Genomic DNA, 19,739 nt, shown 5'->3' on the forward strand with positions numbered 1-19,739 from the left:
GGAGCCTATAAGGCCATTACATCCAACCCCCTGCTCAATACAGGAATCCACCCTAAAGCATCCCTGACAGATGGTTGTCCAGCTGCCTCTTGAAGGCCTCTAGTGTGGGAGAGCCCACAACCGCCCTAGGTCACTGGTTCCATCGTTGTACTGCTCTAACAGTCAGGAAGTTTTTCCTGATGTCCAGCTGGAATCTGGCTTCCTTTAACTTGAGCCCGTTATTCCATGTCCTGGACTCTGGGAGGATCGAGAAGAGATCTTGGCCCTCCTCTGTGTGACAACCTTTCAAGTATTTAAAGAGTGCTCTCATGTCTCCCCTCAATCTTCTCTTCTCCAGGCTAAACATGCCCAGTTGTTTCAGTCTCTGAAACATTTCTCCTTGTTATGCTAGCTTTCTATATACTGGGGATTTTTATGTGGGAGGAAAATGCTAAAAATATGACCTTCCCACAAGCAGCGTGAGATGGCACAATCCATAATTCTTCCACCTCGGTCTGTATAACTCATGGAACGTCTCTGTTACGCATGCAGCATGCTTCTACTATAATGTTTACGAGAAAATTGCTATTCTTTTTCTTAAATAAGACTTTTTTTAAAAAAAGAAAAACCTTCTGAATACAAATTGCACAGCAAAGCACCATCCCGGAGGCGAGGCGTAGAGAGAAATGCCCCTACAGCTTTGTTTTCTTCACCCAGACGTGTGAGCGAGCGAGTTAATTACAGTCGGCTGTAAAATTGGGGAAACATTTGTACAGTGACAAATGCAGGCCGCAATTGTACCAAGCGCGCGATTGTACTCCGGTTGCCAAAGTAGGGGCAGACGGGCCTTGTCTGGATCCTAGCTTTGCTGCTTCGAAAGAGTGTTGAAACAAAACGACAACCCGACCGAAGCAGCAAAATGGTTCTGATCCATGCAACACGCTCCTCCCTGCTGTTAATGTTAGGATCCATGCGACAGAAGGGAAACGCAAAGACCATCTAATTCAGCGGCAGTCAATTTCTAAAACTGGACGCATCCTGGCTGTGTTGGCGTGGTCAAACTCACGGGCACGGAGTGGGGCGGGAGCGCTTTGAGGAACCTTACTGTCAAAGTAAACAGAGGCATTTCTGCTCTTCCAAAATAATCCTCTCCAAAAATCGCCTTATCAAACTGTTTGGGGAATTCCCTTAACATCTCTCTGATGGGGTGACCCCTGAATTTGCTTCCGGTTTTGCTAGAGGTGAAACTTGGGGGGGGGGGGGTAGGGCAGCACCCCCCCCCTTCTTTGACCCTGCAAAGGACGCAAATGCCATTTGGCGAAGGCTGAGGTGTGATGGCCGTACAGAACAGCAGCACTGGGTTAACGCTGGCCAGAGGCCACAAATGTATCACGGAGCGTCATCTTTCTACCGCCATTTTGCATCCTTTAATCATTATTATTATTATTATTATTTATTTATATAGCACCATCAATGTACATGGTGCTGTACAGAGTAAAACAGTAAATAGCAAGACTCTGCCGCATAGGCTTACAATCTAATATGCACACATTAACAAATCATTACTAATAGCAACATTAATTTAAGGATTTTTACACCGCCTTTCTAAATTTGCAATCAGTTTCATAAAAGCATTCGAAAACTAAGAAATGAGAATAATAATAATAATAATAATAATAATAATAATAATAATAACAACAACAACAATATAGTAGAATAAATAAATTCCTAATCCAGACCACAGAAAGTGGTATTACAGATTAAAACTGGAGGTCGTAACCATTTAAAATCATTATTGCTGCAACTTTAAAAACAAGACTATTAATCAACCGGAAAGGTGCAACGGCCGATAATTGGATAGCAGGTTCTTTGTGTGTGAGTACACAAACGTGGAATTATTTCTAATACAAGTGCTCCCCAAATCCTGCAGCTAGCAAGCGTGATCTCAGAAGAGGCTTTCCACCCTCTTCTAAGATGATGCCCACGTGTGTGTGCATCATCTAAAAACAAAGGAGAGAATTTATTTAAAACTCTATCAAATGATCTTTAATTGGGTTGCAGATTTGTTGATGTGGTGATGGTGGTGATGGTGGGTTTTTTGGGTTTTTTTTAGACAGGTAGAGAAAGAAATGAAGGTGAGGCAGAGAAATACTTTGGAGAACTGCTCCTAATCTTTCCCGTTGCCCACTTTCACCCCTCTACCCCGCTCTTCCTTAGCCGCCCCCCCCCCCAAACTGGCCCAGTATGGGAGTTCAGCTGGGCTGCTTCGTTCAACATACACCTCCTCCCCTCCCTCCATTTTTCTTCTTCCTCTGACGCTAGGCTGCGTTTTCGGTGCAAAATCATGACGCTAGTTATTCAGGCCGAGACTGTCTCTGAAGTAGCCCCCCCCCCCCAAAAAAAAATAGGCATCGAAACGACCCCGGTGCAGAACGCAGTTTAGAGGTGCGGCTACCGCAGCGCGGAAGCTTCTAGGTGTATGGTTGCTATAGCAACTAGTCCCTTGAGGTCACCTGCCTGGTGGTGCGTTCTGTGTTTATTAAAGGTTTGCCACCATATCTTTGACAAAGGCATAACAGGGAAAGGGGTGTCCCCGTCCCCACCCCAGTGAAATGCTCCATTTAGGGAACATCCTAGTGTGTTTGTGTGTGAGTGACCTGGTACCCATGGTGTGACACCACCACCCCATGACTTAATTTACCCGTGGGGGCTGTTGTGTTAATGTTAGGTGCCCACGGGTGCCGCTTTTGCATGGCACCCATGGGCGCGTGATTTGTTGTGTTGCACAAAGCCTTTGAGGTCTTTGAGGGCTAGGCAACTCTCAAATAACTCTAAAACAAGCCATGGGTTATATTTGAGGGTTGCCTAGCCGTCAAACAACCCCTGGCCGCCTGGGTTCTCACAACACAGCAGCCACCGGCCAGGGCTGGTATGTTCAAAAAGAGTGCTGGCCTGCGTCGTGGCACCCCAAGGAGTAATTAACCCACAGCAGCTTGTCATGTTGTGCAAACTGGCCCAGTGTGTGTTCGTGACTCTTCAGATCAACAAAGCCTGTCAGCTGTAAATATTCCCTTAGGGCAGGGGTGGGGGGCCCTGTGCGGCCCCAGGGCCATATTAGCCCCAGGCAAGCACAGTGGGAGCTGTATGCTAGCAGTGAGGGGTGGGCCCCTCTCCCTCCCTCCCTCCCTCCCTCACACAAACACACACCTTTCTCTCACTCACACACCTTTCTCTCTCACACCAACTCTATTCTCTCTCTCTCTCTCTCTTACACACACACACACCTTTCTCTCACACACCTTTCTCACAACTCTATTCTCTCTCTCTCTCCCTCTCTCTCACAAACACACACCTTTCTCTCACTCACACACCTTTCTCTCTCACACCCTCTATTCTCTCTCTCTCTCTCTCTTTCTTTCTCTTACACACACACACACCTTTCTCTCACACACCTTTCTCACAACTCTATTCTCTCTCTCTCTCTCTCTCACACACACACACACACACACACCTTTCTCTCAAACACCTTTCTCACAACTCTATTCTCTCTCTCCCTCTCTCTCACAAACACACACCTTTCTCTCACTCACACACCTTTCTCTCTCTCACACCAACTCTATTCTCTCTCTCTCACACACACACACACAAATACATACCTTTCTCTCACACACCTTTCTCACACCAATTCTATTCTCTCTCACACACACACACGCATACAAACACAGCCTTTCTCTTACTCACACACCTTTCCCTCTCACACATACACACACACGCACACACACATACAAACACACACCTTTCTCTCACACCAACTCTATTCACTCTCACTCTCACACATACATGCACACATACAAATACACACCTTTCTCTTACACTTTTCTCACACCAACTCTATTCTCTCTCTCACACACACACACACCTTTCTCACCCCCACGCTCTCTTGCTCACACACCTTTCTCTCCTCCTCTTCTCTCTGTCTTTCACGCACACACACTCTTCTCACAAACTCACTCACTCACTCTTCTCTCTGTCTCATATACACACAGAGATCATTTACTCATGCACGCACACCACATGGGAACCTCTGGCTTCTTCGCCGGGCCCAGACCACTCTCCGCAGGTGTTATTCAGGAAATTTCTGCTTGCCTCCTTTACTCTTCATGCAGGCTAAACCAGGAGTCCATTTTTCACTTCTCTCTAAAATGTGTGGGCCTGTAAATGTTGTGCTACAACTCCCATATCACACCTGGCTATTGGCCATGCTGGCTGCAGCTGATGGGTTTTGGAGTCCAACAACATCTGGAAGGCCACAGGTTGCCCACCTCTTCCCTAAAAGGTTGTGTACAGCGAAGTATGAGGCCTGTTTCTAACTGGAAACCTGTCCACACTTCACGACTTCCAACTACTATTTGGGGTCTCAAATCATTCAGTGATCCCTCATACAACAACAAGTTCATAAATAGCAAAGACTTTTGGTTTGGTATGCTGGAAATTGCCCTTTATGATGTGAGAGAGAAGGGAGGGGGGACCCCATGGCCATCACATTTCCTTCATGTCCAAATATATATATATCATTCTCCTGGGACCAGTATAGAAAGAATCGGTTTAGGCTGTAATTCTGTATCCAGTTTCTTGGGAGTAAGCTGGTTATATTACACAGGTTATTCCCTGTGTCATAAAATGACTAAGCAAACCTTTGCAATCCGTGAAATAGCTGCTGCTCTTGATTTTTCTGGTCTTGGCCCGGTTGGAACACGACACCAAACCATGATGAAGGAAGCTTAACTACGGTTTACTGTGTTGTCTGTTTTGGGCCTGTTCAGACAGCATGCTAAGCCATGGTTAGGCCACTAACCCTTTTGCAGCAAATAGTGAGTGTGTGTGTTTAAACCGTGGTTATGTAGCCACCATGGTTAGGAATGGTTTACATGACACACCAAGCCATCAGGTTTAGGTCAGAAGGCTTAACCTCCGTGGCTTAGCGTGTCGTCTGCACATGGTCATTGATCAGCCATGGTCACCAATTGGCTCGCAATCAGAATGGGAGATCAGTTTTGGAAATTCTGTTTTATTGCCCATTCAGACATAGGTGTGCCTGTCTACACCCCATGCAGGTGGGGTGCCCCCCCCATATACACATGGAAATAGGATTGTCAGCAGAGGGAAGCTAAATCATAGAATATTAGAGTTGGAAGGGTCCTAAAAGGCCATCAAGTCCAACCCCCTCTTCAGTGCAGGAATCCACCCTAGCATACTTGACAGATGGTTGTCCAGCTGCCTCTTGAAGGCCTCCAGTGTGGGAGAGCCCACAACCTCCCTAGGTCACTGGTTCTATTGTCGTACTGCTCTAACAGTCAGGAAGCTTTTCCTGATGTCCAGCCGGAATCTGGCTTCCTGTAATTTGAGCCCGTTATTCCGTGTCCTGCACTCTGGGAGGATTGAGAAGAGATCCTGGCCCTCCTCTGTGTGACAACCTTTGAAGTATTTGAGGAGTGCTCTCATGTCTCCCCTCAATCTTCTCTTCTCCAGGCTAAACATGCCCAGTTCTTTCAGTCTCTCTTCATAGGGCTTTGTTTCCAGACCCCTGATCATCCTGGTTGCCTTCCTCTGAACACGCTCCAGCTTGTCATACTTTTATCATTTCAGTTTATCTAATTTATTGGTGCTATTATATTACATGGATCTATTATTATTATTATTATTATTATTATTATTATTATTATTATTATTAGCATTTTTATACCGCCCGATAGCCGAAGCTCTGTGGGTGGTTATGAAGCCAGTACATAGAAAGTGCTATTGCTATGTATATCACCAAACATACCTTGATAGTACAAATACTGGGCAAATTTACCCACTTTGCCATAGACATGAGGAGAGAGAGTTTGTTGGCATTCAACCTCTTGGCCATTCAAAATGCTGCTCAGACCACGTGTCTCCTTTTCTGCCTTCTGGGATTTCACTGGCCATTGCCTGCACATTTTGAAGTTCATAAGGACTAGAATTATCTCTTTAATTAAAGCTCTTGTATCATTGTTCGGGGTCATCCTGGGAAATGAAAGTGGAACGCTCCCAAGCCCCCTCTGGGGGACACCGTTCTACTTTCCCACAGTGCCCCAGAGCGATGGTGTGTTGAAGGGGATTGTGGGAAATTAGAATGGCAGCTCTCTCTCTCGTGCTGTCTGAAGAATCTGTGCTCTGATACCAAACCTGCCTCTGTAACAGGCCTTTGTGTTGGGAGGCAGAGATCCCGTCCCTTTAAGGGCGCAGTCCTCTGGGGGTGGCCATAAGCCTCCAAAGTAGGAGGCTTACGGCCATTCAAGGCAGAGCAGGAGGAGCACCAGAAGCAACTGTGGTCCTCCCGATATGCATTTCAGCTAAATGGGTGTTTTGTTTTGGTTTTGCCCATCTAGCCGGTGACATTGGGGAGGGAGGGAGGCTGGGCAGCCCAGAGGATTCCTCATATGCCCCCCTCCCTGCTCACAGGAATACCCCCTTTACTTTCCCTCTGAGGTTGCTCCCATGGGGAGTGCTTACTCCTGGAATCTGATCTGTCCTATGCACACTTGCCCCTGATGCTGTCTAAAGCAGTGGTTCCCAATTAGCTAAGTACTGCGGACCCCTTGTTTTTCAAATGCCAAGCCATGGACCCCCTAACTTTTGAAAAAATTGTTATCTCTATCGTAGTTACCTGTGCGATGTAATTTTTTTTTGGAGAAAATAAGGGGTAGCCCCTAATAAGCAAAGGATTTTAGGGATACTAAAAAACAGACCATAAAATTTGTGATATTTGTGATATTACCATGCAAAAATGACAATGATTTAGTTAGGAATATAAAGACGAATTTAATTTTACGAACGTCTAGTTTACAATTGAACAAATTATGACGTATCTGGCAGCTACTAAACCTAAATGTGATGGGAGAAGCCATGTCTCTTTTTGTCCCGAACAATCCCTTCCACATCCAGTTCAATATTTCCTACTTTTAATCTCAAATCTGGATCAACATCGAGCCCATTTCTGGGCTTGTTCTTCATATAACAAAATGTCGAAAATGTTTGTTCGCAAAGATACGTGGAACAAAAGGGAACTAGATGTTTCAAAGCTTTTTCACCTAACTTCTTATAACCAGGAAAACCCGTCACCCAGAACTGGTCCAGTCTATATTCTTTGAAAAGTGATTTCATTGAACCAACACAAGTCACGTCAACAAGTGCATCTTACTCTTCCGTAGAGAGAGTTGTTAGTTGTACATCGCCACATTCGAAAGGATTCCTTCTCCATGAGTTTTCAGGATTAGGTGCAGGGAAGTCATTTCTGAAGCTAGTCGCTAAATCGCAGGTGCTCAGTGATGTTATATTTTACTTCTGGTAGGAATTCCTCATCAGTGGACTCCAGAAATGAATGGTGAATATGTCCCCCTGGGGTCCACGGACCACCAATTGGGAACCACTGGTCTAGAGTCCAGAGGACCGCTTTCAAAGAAACTGACTTGTTAATGGGACATTCTCCAACCCAGCACCCTCCACATCCAGTGGTTGATGGGAGCTGTAGTCCAAAACTTCCGGAGAACAGCAGGTTGGGGAAGACTGGATGTGTTGATTGCTTTGATGCCATTTATTATGCGTTTATTTTGGGAAAGGATATGGGCTCTTCTGTTTTCAATTTCTTGTTGTATTTATCAAACTTTGGGCCTGTGATGTGCCCAAAAGAAAATGCTGTGGACGGCAGGCACGTGTCTGCAGCAGCAAAGTGGGACGTCCCAGCTGGGTCTGCTGAATGAAGGAAGCTTCACCTGACCCCTCCTTTCTCTCCAAGGAAAAACAAGGTGTGTGCTTTTAAAGGCAGAAGCCTCTCCCTCCCAGTTCCCCTAGAACCAAGTCAGGGAATGGCTGCTTCTTTCCTGTCTTGGCAGGGCGCTTAATCTTTATCCTGGCTTCTTTCCCTCTCCTGACAGTTTATGTTGGCCTGAAAAATGGAGAAAGTGGGCAAGGAGGCAGAGCAAAGCGTGTGGGGGGGGGGAGGTAAGGCAGCTGCCGTGACATACCCAGAACCACGTTGTGGTCAGAACGGGGCTCTCCTGGGCCAGCCCTGTGGCTTAGTGCATATTACAGGCATAAAATGTGATCCCAGATGTTTTAAATGTCTTTCAAATACTTTGTCCTGATCCCTTTTTAATCAGTATTCTTGGAAGAAGGCATGAAGCAGACCATATAGGCCAAGGGACAAACCATGTAGCAGAGGCAGTATACTGGGGAACAGGGGTAGGAGGGTGCTGTGGAACTCATGTCCTGCTTGTGGGCTTCTCGTGGGCAGCTGCTTGCCCACTGTGTGAACAGAATGCTGGACTAGATGGACCCCTGGGTCTGACCCTGCAGGGCTCTTCTTAGGTTCTTAACGTTTGGTTTTCATTGTAATGTGAGCTTATCCGATTTCACACGGTTTGAACTTACATGCCAAGAGAACACACAACCTTTCAGGCCAACGAGCCATCTGATGCCCTCAGGGGGTGCTGGCGGTTGCACATACGTGCACACACATCTTAGTGTGCAAGGATGGGGGAGCTTTAAACCTCCCTGTCTGCTGAGATCTAGGGATCGCTAGCGTGTGTGTGTGTGTGTGTAGATGTGAAATCCTCTCCCAGCAATCGGCACTGAGGTTGTTGTGCCTCCGCCGCTACGAGAAGCAGAAAAACAGCAACCTTGCAGAGCGAGGGGCCAGCTCAGGCAGATGCTTGTGGGAGGTGGTGTGGTGTGGTGTGGGAGGACAGAGCTGGCCTGGGTCTCCTAAGCTGGCTCACTGCCCCGCTTCTGTCGATGGAATGGGGGTGCTCTTATCCTCGCCTCAAGCATCCAAAGTTTTGGGCTGCTCCTTCCTCTAGAGCAGGGGTGTCGAACCTCTTTCAGCCTGCAGGCCAGATTCCATTTCTGAGAAACTCTCGGGCGCCACGACCCAGAGCAGGGCGGGGCGAAAGGCAAATGTGCGGAGCTAAAAACACCAGCATATTTTAGCTTAAAGCTCTGTCTGCCAGTTGCTAAAACTTAGGAGAGGCTTTTCAACCTTTTAGAGGGGAAAAATCTCTTCCCCCCCCCCCCCACAAGAAATCTCCAAAGGGTCATTGATTGGGGGAAAGGCAGTGAGGCCAGGGGAACCTCAGAGGACTGGATTTTGCCCCGGCTCCTAGGTTCTGCACCCCCACTATAGAGGGAATGTCTTGGGAATACTCCTACATAGGGCCTTTCTTACAACTAGCACTGTTGCCAATTTGTATGGGAGATATAAGGGTGCGCTGGGCAGTTTTGTCTTCCCGTCTTTTTAGGGCTAACATGCATATATACAGGCTACACTGGATCTTGGAATTGTTGTAGATCACAAGCTGAATATGAGCCAACAGTGTGATTACAATGTGATACTCAAACTGAGGCCTAACCGATGCCGAATAGAGGGGAACCAGTACCTCACGTGATTTGGAAGTCATATTTCTATCAATGCAGCCCAATGGCTGCATTGATAGGAATATGACTTCCAAATCACGTGAGGTACTGGTTCCCCCCTATTCGGCATTGGTTAGGCCTCAGTTTGAGTATTGCGTCCAGTTCTGGGATCCACAATTCAAGAAGGACGCAGACAAGCTGGAGCGTGTTCAGAGGAGGGCAGCAAGGATGATCAGGGGTCTGGAAACAAAGCCCTATGAGGAGAGACTGAAAGAACTGGGCATGTTTAGCCTGGAGAAGAGAAGATTGAGGGGAGACATGATAGCACTCTTTAAATACTTGAAAGGTTGTCACACAGAGGAGGGCCGGGATCTCTTCTCGATCCTCCCAGAGTGCAGGACACGGAATAACGGGCTCAAGTTAAAGGAAGCCAGATTCCGGTTGGACATCAGGAAAAACTTCCTGACTGTTAGAGCAGTACGACAATGAAACCAATGACCTAGGGAGGTTGTGGGCTCTCCCACCCTAGAGGCACTCAAGAGGCAGCTGGACAACCACCGATCAGGGATGCTTTAGGGTGGATTCCTGCATTAAGCAGGGGGTTGGACTTGATGGCCTTATAGGCCCCTTCCAACTCTACTATTCTATGATTCTATATTAACTTCATTATTATTTAAGAAAAAGTTGCTACAAATATGAAGTTTTCCTGAAATAATACCTAGATTAAAAATCAAAACAAAAAATCTTAAGATTTTTAAATAAAATAATCTGATTTAGATTTTAAAAATCAAGTTTATCCAAGTCATGACTGCCTTAAGTCCCATTGATTTTAGTGGATCTGCTTCTTGTAGTATGACTGACTCTTGCATCCAACCCATAGATTTTTTTTTTAACACCCAGCTTCCTATTGTTTACACACACCGCCCCGACCATGTTCAGATGCAGTTCTGCACATGTCTAGCTTCATCTGGGTGTGTGTGCCACTCCCAGAATGTGTATTCCTTCCTGTTAAGATGGGCAGGCCAGAGAGCACATGTTTTGCATGCGCAAAGGAGTAGAACTTAGGAAAGGATGCTTTGGGGTGGGGGAGGATTTGGAAGAGCGCCTGTCGCTTGGAGCAGTGTGTGCTTGGCTAAGTGAGCTGGTGGCCTGACTCAATAAAAAGTTATTTCTTAAATATCCTCTTATCTATTTAGGAGAAGTCAGAGAAGTCAGGGGTCTGGAAACAAAGCCCTGTGAAGAGAGACTGAAACAACTGGGCATGTTTCGCCTGGAGAAAAGAAGATCAAGGGGAGACATGAGAGCACTCTTCAAATATTTAAAAGCTTGTCACACAGAGGAGGGCCAGGATCTCTTCTCGATCATCCCAGAGGACAGGACATGGAATAACAGGCTCTAGTTATAGGAAGCCAGATTCCAGCTGGACATCAGGAAAAACTTCCTGACTGTTAGAGCAGTACGACGATGGAACCAGTTACCTAGGGAGGTTGTGGGCTCTCCCACACTAGAGGCCTTCAAGAGGCAGCTGGACAACCATCTGTCAGGGATGCTTTAAGGTGGATTCCTGCATTGAGCAGGGTGTTGGACTCGATGGCCTTGTAGGCCCCTTCCAACTCTGCTATTCTATGATTCTAGAGCAGTACGACGATGGAACCAGTTACCTAGGGAAGTTGTGGGCTCTCCCACACTAGAGGCCTTCAAGAGGCAGCTGGACAACCATCTGTCAGGGATGCTTTAAGGTGGATTCCTGCATTGAGCAGGGGGTTGGACTTGATGGCCTTATAGGCCCCTTCCAACTCTACTATTCTATGATTCTATATTAACTTCATTATTATTTAAGAAAAAGTTGCTACAAATATGAAGTTTTCCTGAAATAATACCTAGATTAAAAATCAAAACAAAAAATCTTAAGATTTTTAAATAAAATAATCTGATTTAGATTTTAAAAATCAAGTTTATCCAAGTCATGACTGCCTTAAGTCCCATTGATTTTAGTGGATCTGCTTCTTGTAGTATGACTGACTCTTGCATCCAACCCATAGATTTTTTTTTTAACACCCAGCTTCCTATTGTTTACACACACCGCCCCGACCATGTTCAGATGCAGTTCTGCACATGTCTAGCTTCATCTGGGTGTGTGTGCCACTCCCAGAATGTGTATTCCTTCCTGTTAAGATGGGCAGGCCAGAGAGCACATGTTTTGCATGTGCAAAGGAGCACAACTTAGGAAAGGATGCTTTGGGGTGGGGGAGGATTTGGAAGAGCGCCTGTCGCTTGGAGCAGTGTGTGCTTGGCTAAGTGAGCCGGTGGCCTGACTCAATAAAAAGTTATTTCTTAAATATCCTCTTATCTATTTAGGAGAAGTCAGAGAAGTCAGGGGTCCGGAAACAAAGCCCAGTGAAGAGAGACTGAAAGAACTGGGCATGTTTAGCCTGGAGAAAAGAAGATCGAGGGGAGACATGAGAGCACTCTTCAAATACTTAAAAGCTTGTCACACAGAGGAGGGCCAGGATCTCGTCTTGATCCTCCCAGAGTGCAGGACACGGAATAACGGGCTCAAGTTACAGGAAGCCAGATTCTGGCTGGACATCAGGAAAAACTTCCTGACTGTTAGAGCAGTACGACAATGGAACCAGTGACCTAGGGAGGTTGTGGGTTGTCCCACCATAGAGGCTTTCAAGAGGCAGCTGGGCAACCACCTGTCAGGGATGCTTTAGGGTGGATTCCTGCATTGAGCAGGGGGTTGGACTCGATGGCCTTATAGCCCTCTTCCAACTCTACTATTCTATGATTCTATGATATGCTTGACGTGCAGAAGGCTGAACATCAAAGGCTGCCTTAAGCCGGGACAGACTTCTGGCCAGTCAGTCTATCCTGCCCCCTCCCCAATGCTTTGGACATCAAGCCTCAGCTATCCCGGCCACTGCTACGGGATTATGGGAGTTGTAGTCCAAAACCTCTGGAGGGCACCCAGTTGCTTCTCCCAGCTCACCGGCACCAGCTTTCAGGGGTCTCCGGCCTTTCTCAACACCTGAGACTGGTTTAACTGGAGATGGGATTGAACTGGGGGCTTTGCGATGCACAACGTGTGCTCTACCACTGAGCTATGGGCCTTTGCTGTCCCTGGAACCTCCCAGGTATAATTTCCCTCTAGGAGGGGCCAAGAAAGACCCTCTTCCTAAGACCTTGGAGACCCACTGCCAGGCAGGCTAGACAACCCTGGGGCAGGTGCACCCGTGTTCTGACTCCAGCTTGGGTCAGTTTCGTACGTTCAAATGATGTGGTGAGAAAAAAATCCCATTAGTCACCTTTTGTGCCTTTCTCAAGGAAGCGCAGGGTGTGTCTTTCATTGTGCAAGCTGGATTTTTTGGTATCCTTACAGCAACCCTGCGAGGTGGGTTATGCAAGAGAGAGTGTGGGCTTTTGGGGGGGGGGGAAACACACACACCACCCAGCAAGCTTTGGAGCCAAGTGGGCGTTTGTGAGAGTTGGGTTTCTCCCCTTTGAGACCCAAATTCTAACACCGCGGGGCACAAATTATGGGACGCTCCTTTCCCTCGGGGGAAGGGGAACACCTGGAGCGGGAGGGGGGCACGCATTTTGGGGGAGAGATGAATGCTGAAGCTAGGAGTTACCTTCTTTCCGTGGGTGTGACGGCTACATCGCACAGAGCCCTTAATGGCTACTAGTCCTGGTGGCTATGTGCCACCTCCAGTATCAAAGGCTGCTGGGGATCACGGGTGGGAGGGTGCCGTTGCATTTGTCTCCTGCTTATGGGTCCCCGGTCAACAGCACTGGGGGAACCGAGTGCAAGACTAGAAGGACCCTGGGTGTGATCCGGCAGGGCTCTCCTGACGTTCTTAGGCTCTGACTTGTTTGTGCCCCCATCCCAAGGCGGCTTTGCAGAAATTAGCTGTTGCTTTCTTCCTGGTGGCATTTCCTTCTGCATGGATTTAGAAGGGAGCGTGAGACATTCTCGTCTGTTCTGAGGCGGGTTCCCGATTCCCAGTTCCTCATTCAACACAGGGAAAGACTTTTCCGGGCGGGCCAGTTTGAGGCCCTCATTTCGGCTGCTCTCTGTCGATTAAGGGACCTCAAAGCCCAACCGGCTCTTAGGACCACCACCTCAATCCATAGATGTTCCTGTGCGTTGGGGGTGCTGGAGGGAGGGGGGTTGGGATGGGGGGTGCTAAGCAGGCAGAACGTCAGAAGCGGGGCCCTGAGTTCGAGAAGCTTGACTTAGCAGGTCTCCGCTCTGCAGTCTCTCTGAGCTGTTGGAGAGCCCTGAGTAGACCGCGTGCTCCCTCCTGGCTAAGCTCGTACGTAGTAAACGTGAGTGCTCCCGAATGGAAAAAGTGCTCTCTGTGTCTGTTTGCCCAAGACGTAAAACCCGCGTGCAATTGGGAGCAATGGCGCCCGGTCAAGACCCGTTTCCTGGAAGGAGGCCGGGCCGAGGCTGCTGACAAGGTTTTGCTCCAGAGGAGGCCCGTGTGGGCCGCCCCGGCTGGCCCGTCTTCCTGCGGGCATCCATCCACCATGGCCCCCCTGGGGAATGCATGACTCAGCGAAACCAGGCAGGCGCTCTTTGGCCCGGCTGCCGGGAGAGCGTCTCACACCCGTCACAAGGGACCCGAGCGGCTTGTCTTTGGGGGACCGAAGGAAGCCAGGCAATTAAAGCTGGAGCGGCTTGCTTCCCACCGCGTGTTCCTCCTTGGCCGGCCGAGGCTGTGCGATGCAGGCGCCTGCTGGCCGTCTCTCCGGCTCGTTGTCTGCTGTGCTGGTTACCTTGTGAGGCCTCATGCACAGGCCTGGAGGTGTAGGGATTGATTTAATTTCGGCCCTTCTTCTGTTGCACCAGCACCTGGAAATGCACGCGCACACTTCCCGTGAAGAGTAGAGATGTAGAATTTCCAGAAATATTGAAGCTGGGGGGGGGGGGACACATCCCCCCCAGATATGGGTGTGGGTGGGTGTGTAAAAACCAGAAATGTGGGCAGTGGGGAGGAATTGAGGAATAAGAAATTTATTATTTTAGCATCGTTTACAGATCTAAAGCAACTTTGTTGCTTTAGGACCACCTTCCCCAACCTGGAGCCCTCCATATGTTTTGGACTTAAGCTCCCACCCGTCCCAGGCAGTATGGCCAACGCATGCTAGGTGTTCCTGTTTTATTTCTGACAAGAGGGAACTTCAGCAACTAGTCAGTCTCTGGAACACTGAATCATCCTAGGAGCGCAAAGAAGCAGGAAGAGCAGGAAGCAGAGGAAGACGGCTGTACAGCATCTGTTCCTAGCTGTAAGGAACTTTAGGGAAATTCCTAAACCTGTTTGTAGGGGGTGGAGTTTAGGTAAATCCGGTCGAAAGGAATAGCTGTCGATCTGTTATTTAGCTGGTAAAGATTCAGTTTAGGAATGGTAAGCCACCATATTTAATTTAAGAAACCTTAAGCAACCTCGGGCTTTGATTTGAAGAGTGACATTTTATTAGCTTGTAAATAATTTCTGTGAACGAACATCCTTCTATAGGGATGCTTTAGGGTGGATTCCTGCATTGAGCAGGGGGTTGGACTCGATGGCCTTGTAGGCCCCTTCCAACTCTGCTGTTCTATGATTCTATGATCTTATTAGTTGTTCATTTTGAAAGGTGGTCCTTCGTGGTGTCAATCCCATGCCTACGCCATAGGAACGAGACTGTTGAGTTTCTTTTAGGTAGAGAGGGTTTATTCTAACAGAGGCAATTAAAAGGTTTTATAGCTGTGGCAGTATTCCCTAGTGGTGAGTTCTAGTGGAGAATTTTATTCAAAAACTCTAACAGTGAGTTCTAGATACCCGAGCCTCAAAGTTAACATAGGAGGGACAGCCCACAAGCTGTTCCAGCATATGTGGGGATAGTGGTGGGATAATCTACAACATTTCCATCACATATTCTGGCTGGACATCAGGAAAAACATCCTGACTGTTAGAGCAGTACGGTAATGGAATCAGTTACCTAGGGAGGTTGTGGGCTCTCCCACACTAGAGGCCTTCAGGGTGTAGCTGGACAACCATCTGTCAGGGATGCTTTAGGGTGGATTCCTGCATTGAGCAGGGGGTTGGACTCGATGGCCTTGTAGGCCCCTTCCAACTGCTATTCTATGATTCTTTGATTCTATATTCCCCACAAATGATAATACGCATTTAACGTTTGGGATGCAACTTCTGTATTTTCCTGCTGAGATTATTTTCTTTCTCCCCCCCGTCCTTTCTGGCCTTGCAAAGCGCCTGCATTGACATACATACATACATATATATATATATATATATGCCATATCTTTGGGAAGGTTTTTTTTTGTTTTACGATGACGTGGTCAGAAAGCTTGACAGTCTTTTAGCATTCAAGAAAGCTATCAAGACTGATCTCCTCCAGCAAGCTTATCCAGTGGAATTTTAGGATACTTTTAGGATGCTTTTAGGATTTTTTTTAAACAGTGTATACTATGTTTTTAATCAGTATTTTACGTATTTTATGCTTGCTGTTCTTCCACGCCTCAATCCAATCGGAGAGGTGGGTAAGAAATTTATTATTATTATTATTATTATTATTATTATTATGATTATGATGATGATGATTATTATTATTATTATTATTATTATCATCATCATCTTTCTTTAACGCTTAAGAAAAGCCTCCTTGGCAAGGAGCAGCCTTGTTCCTAGCTCAGTGGTTCTTAACTTTTTTTGAGTCACGGACCCCTTTGAAAATCTGGTGAAAGCTGTGGACCCCCTCCCTAGAAAAATGCACATAAGGACATAAACACAAATTTGCATGCAATGAATATACTTTATTTTATTGAAAATTGATTGCCTTATACAGTGTATGACATACACAAAGTGTGAACACATTTATTTGATTTTCATGGACCCCCTGAAGCCCATCCATGGAGTCCAGGTTAAGAACCCCTGCGTCCATGTGTAATTGACTTACCTCTGGGTAAGCGCATGCACCCCCACCCCCCAATTTGGGACCATGGGGAATGCAAGAAGAGGGGACTTAAGTCTCTCCCCTCCTGTTTTCATACTGGAATCCCACCCCGTCTTGCAGGGAATGGTTTAAAAAAGAAAAGAAATTAGTCTTTCTTTTACTTCTTTTAATGCTCCCCCTGCGGTGGTGGGAATTTCAGCATAAAAACGGCATTTAAATCCCCCCTCCTGAATCGCCCTGGTCCTGAATTGGGGCCACACATGCTTACCCAGAGGTAAGTCAATCACGCATAGCTGTGCTAAGTCGGCTCACAAGGGAGATAAGTAAAGTCGCCCCTCAGAGAAGCGGTCAGGTTTTCCGCTGCTCTTGTAGCTCCTTCAAACAACTCGTGCTGCCGCCGGGTTCACACATCACAACAAGCTACTCTGAACAACGCAACCGGAAGCCCTGGGTTCTCAGGGTGGCCTGAAAACCCACCCTTAAGCCATTGCGGCGGGTTTAGACAACCTGACAACCCACTCTGAAACAAGCAAGGCTGACAAACCCCTGTGCGAACCAGTTCTGTATAAGGCAGCTTAAAGCATATCCTTGCACCCATAAGGACTAGTAACTTGGTTTTGTTTTGACTTTAAATAAAAAAACCTAGAGCAGGAGTAGGCAACCAGGTGCCTTCCAGATGCTTTGGCCTACAATTTCGATAACCCCCTGGCAGGATTGGCCAAGGGTCAGGGATGCTGGGAGTTGTTGTCCAAAATGTCTAGAGGGCAACCAGGCTGCCCTGTCCCTGGTCCACAGCCAACAGTGGTTGGTGCTTCTGTGTGAGGGGTGATCCTAGCTCAGTGATGGAACGTCTCCTTTGCAAGCATCAGGTCCCAGGTTCGATATCCCTCCACCCCCCACCCCCGGCATCTCCAGGTAGGGCCGTGGGGAAACACGTCTGGTTTGTCATCAGCATTTCCGAGCGAAATGCCATAAGCGAAATGTCATAAACACTCCGGCATATACTGCTTTGGAACGGGTTTTGTTTTTTTGCCATCCGCTAATATGTGCAGATCTGCCCTCGGCAGCTGTGGAAGTTCAGGTGCGACGGGGACCCTAAAACGCTTGCTCCCTTCGCCCGCCCGGACCGCTCCGGAATATCAATGCGCCTCACACTTCATTAGCTGCGGCCTCTGGAACCTCTGCTTTGACCGCAGTGGCGGCAGGACGGGCGCGGGTCACGTGCGCTTGGAGGTCTGAGCTCATCCGTCTTTGGAGCATCGGTTCATCCGGCAGCGCCACCCTCCGCCCACTTCAGGAAAGAACCGGATCCGGTCTTCTGCTTTAGGCCTCTGTGCTTTTAGGATTTGAAGCCCCAATCCTGCGCGTCCTCTAGGCAAGGCAATTCAGGCTTGATTATTTGGGGGAAACGTTACCGGGACGTTATCTATAGCAAAGAAAAGGCAGATCACAGAATGCCACGAGTGAGCAGCGTGGTTTGAACGCTCCCTCCCTAAAGCAGCCTCCCCCAACCTGCTGTTCTCCAGATGTGTTGGACTACAACTCCCATAGTCCCCATGCCAGCTCCCTGGAGGACACACCTGGAAGACTCCAGACTTTAGCTGTATATTTTCTCTCTCTCCCCATTATCAATCATGTGTTGTCGGGATTGCGTTTCCTTTGAGCCGTTGTTCCATCCCATTCTCCAGCCTGCACCCTAAAACACTCTGCACGTGAAAACACACTCTGCGCGTGAAAATAGGGAACACCTCACCCCCACAAAAAGAGGTGGGTTTTTTTTTTTTAGCTGCCTCTGCCAGTGGCTGAGCCCTGCACTTTGCATAAAAATTAGGTCTGTGGCCCAATTACAGGGCTCTTAATTGATTCATTGTAGTCAGACTTGAGTCAGTTGATCAGTATAATTGATCAAGCCTGCGTGTGAGGAGGGGCGGAACAGCTCTAAAGAAAAAAAGGCGTTTTTCTTTGTTTTTAAAGCCTGTCGTGGTAGGAGGAGGAGTTGGCACTGAAATGGGATATTCATTATCTTGGAAGAGGTATTCCACATTCCCCCATCATTCTCGCATGGGATGGAATAATAATAATAATTAATAATAATAATATTTCTTACCCGCCTCTCCATTCTGATCAAGGCAGGGAACAACAGTAAATATAAAATACATAAAACTGAATTAAAACATAATATACACTGTCAAAACATTCTAAAAACATCTTAAAAATTCCACTGGATAGGACTGTTGTAAGAGATCAGTCTTCATAGCTTTCTTGAATGCTATTAGACTATTAAGTTGATGCTTCTTCTTAGATAAGAAAAACAAAGCTAACCGTGTCGGCCATAAGAATTTTTTGAAGAAATCCATATAGTGCAATACCTTTATTGGGCCAACTCAAAAGATTTTTTTTTAAATGCGCAAGCTTTCAAGATCTTTAGATCTCTTCATCGGGCAACATGGTTTTTGACTTAAGAGAATGAGGATTAAAGGATAAAGATAAAGAAAGCAGGAAGGCATTGAGCAACCAAGCAGCCCGTTTCTCTCTCTCACTCACACACACACACATTCAGAGGCACAACTTGCAAAGCGCAGAGGAATAGCACCCAGGAGCGAAGAAGGAATTTATTAGTCTCAGAATCTCACCCCCAAGTCCCCAAAAGTTTTCTAGCCAGCGGAAAGTTCTCCTCTGCTCAGTAAAGGACAGGTGCAGAATCCCATTTGTGTACTGGACATCGATGAGGGGCGAAGTCTTGCACACTCGCCTGCGTGCAATATCTGGTCGCCTAGGGTGACCAAGGCTACTGGTGAAGTACAAAAACTGGGTTGGAGGGCCCAAACGCGAAAGCCACATGCTGCTTAATCAGGATTGAAAAACTTAAATCCGCTCTTGGGATTGCTTCAGACGTGGTGAAAACGTCTACGCTGATGTGCAACGCGCGTGACTTGACTCAGTCCCATATCCATCTGTTTCCTCTATGTCCGCGTGTTCCAGGAGGCTGTGGTTCGCTGGGTCTCTTTGGTGTGTGTCCACCATATGAGCGATAGCAACAGATGCCTCCACCTCTCTACACAGCAGTGCTGCTTGTGCATAACTATATATCTGAAATAGATTTGAAAGCCTTTCCCCACCTCTATAATTTGCATTTTGATTATTACTACGATTGATATTAAAAAAAATAAAATACCAGTGTGCATTGGCATTTTACAGTGTGCAATAGAACAGCCCTTAGCCCTGAGAAACTTTACAGTCTACACATTGACACAGGGGAAAGGGAGGAATTTTAAAAATGTCCTGTGTTCTGTTTAGGGTTTCAGTCCAAAGACTTGGAGCCAGCGATACTTTTTGTCTATTTTAAAGCTTGTTTTTAAAAGGAG

At 47.1% G+C, this 19,739-nt stretch overlaps 1 protein-coding gene across 2 annotated transcripts in view; it reads left to right on the top strand.

Moving 5' to 3' along the window:
• Positions 1-19,739, top strand: part of MNT (MAX network transcriptional repressor) — a 94,232-nt gene that overhangs the window by 70,410 nt on the left and 4,083 nt on the right. The gene's annotated exons all lie outside the window — the stretch shown is intronic.

Source organism: Elgaria multicarinata, chromosome 22 (genome assembly GCF_023053635.1).
Source record: "Elgaria multicarinata webbii isolate HBS135686 ecotype San Diego chromosome 22, rElgMul1.1.pri, whole genome shotgun sequence".
Taxonomy (NCBI): Eukaryota; Metazoa; Chordata; class Lepidosauria; order Squamata; family Anguidae; genus Elgaria; species Elgaria multicarinata.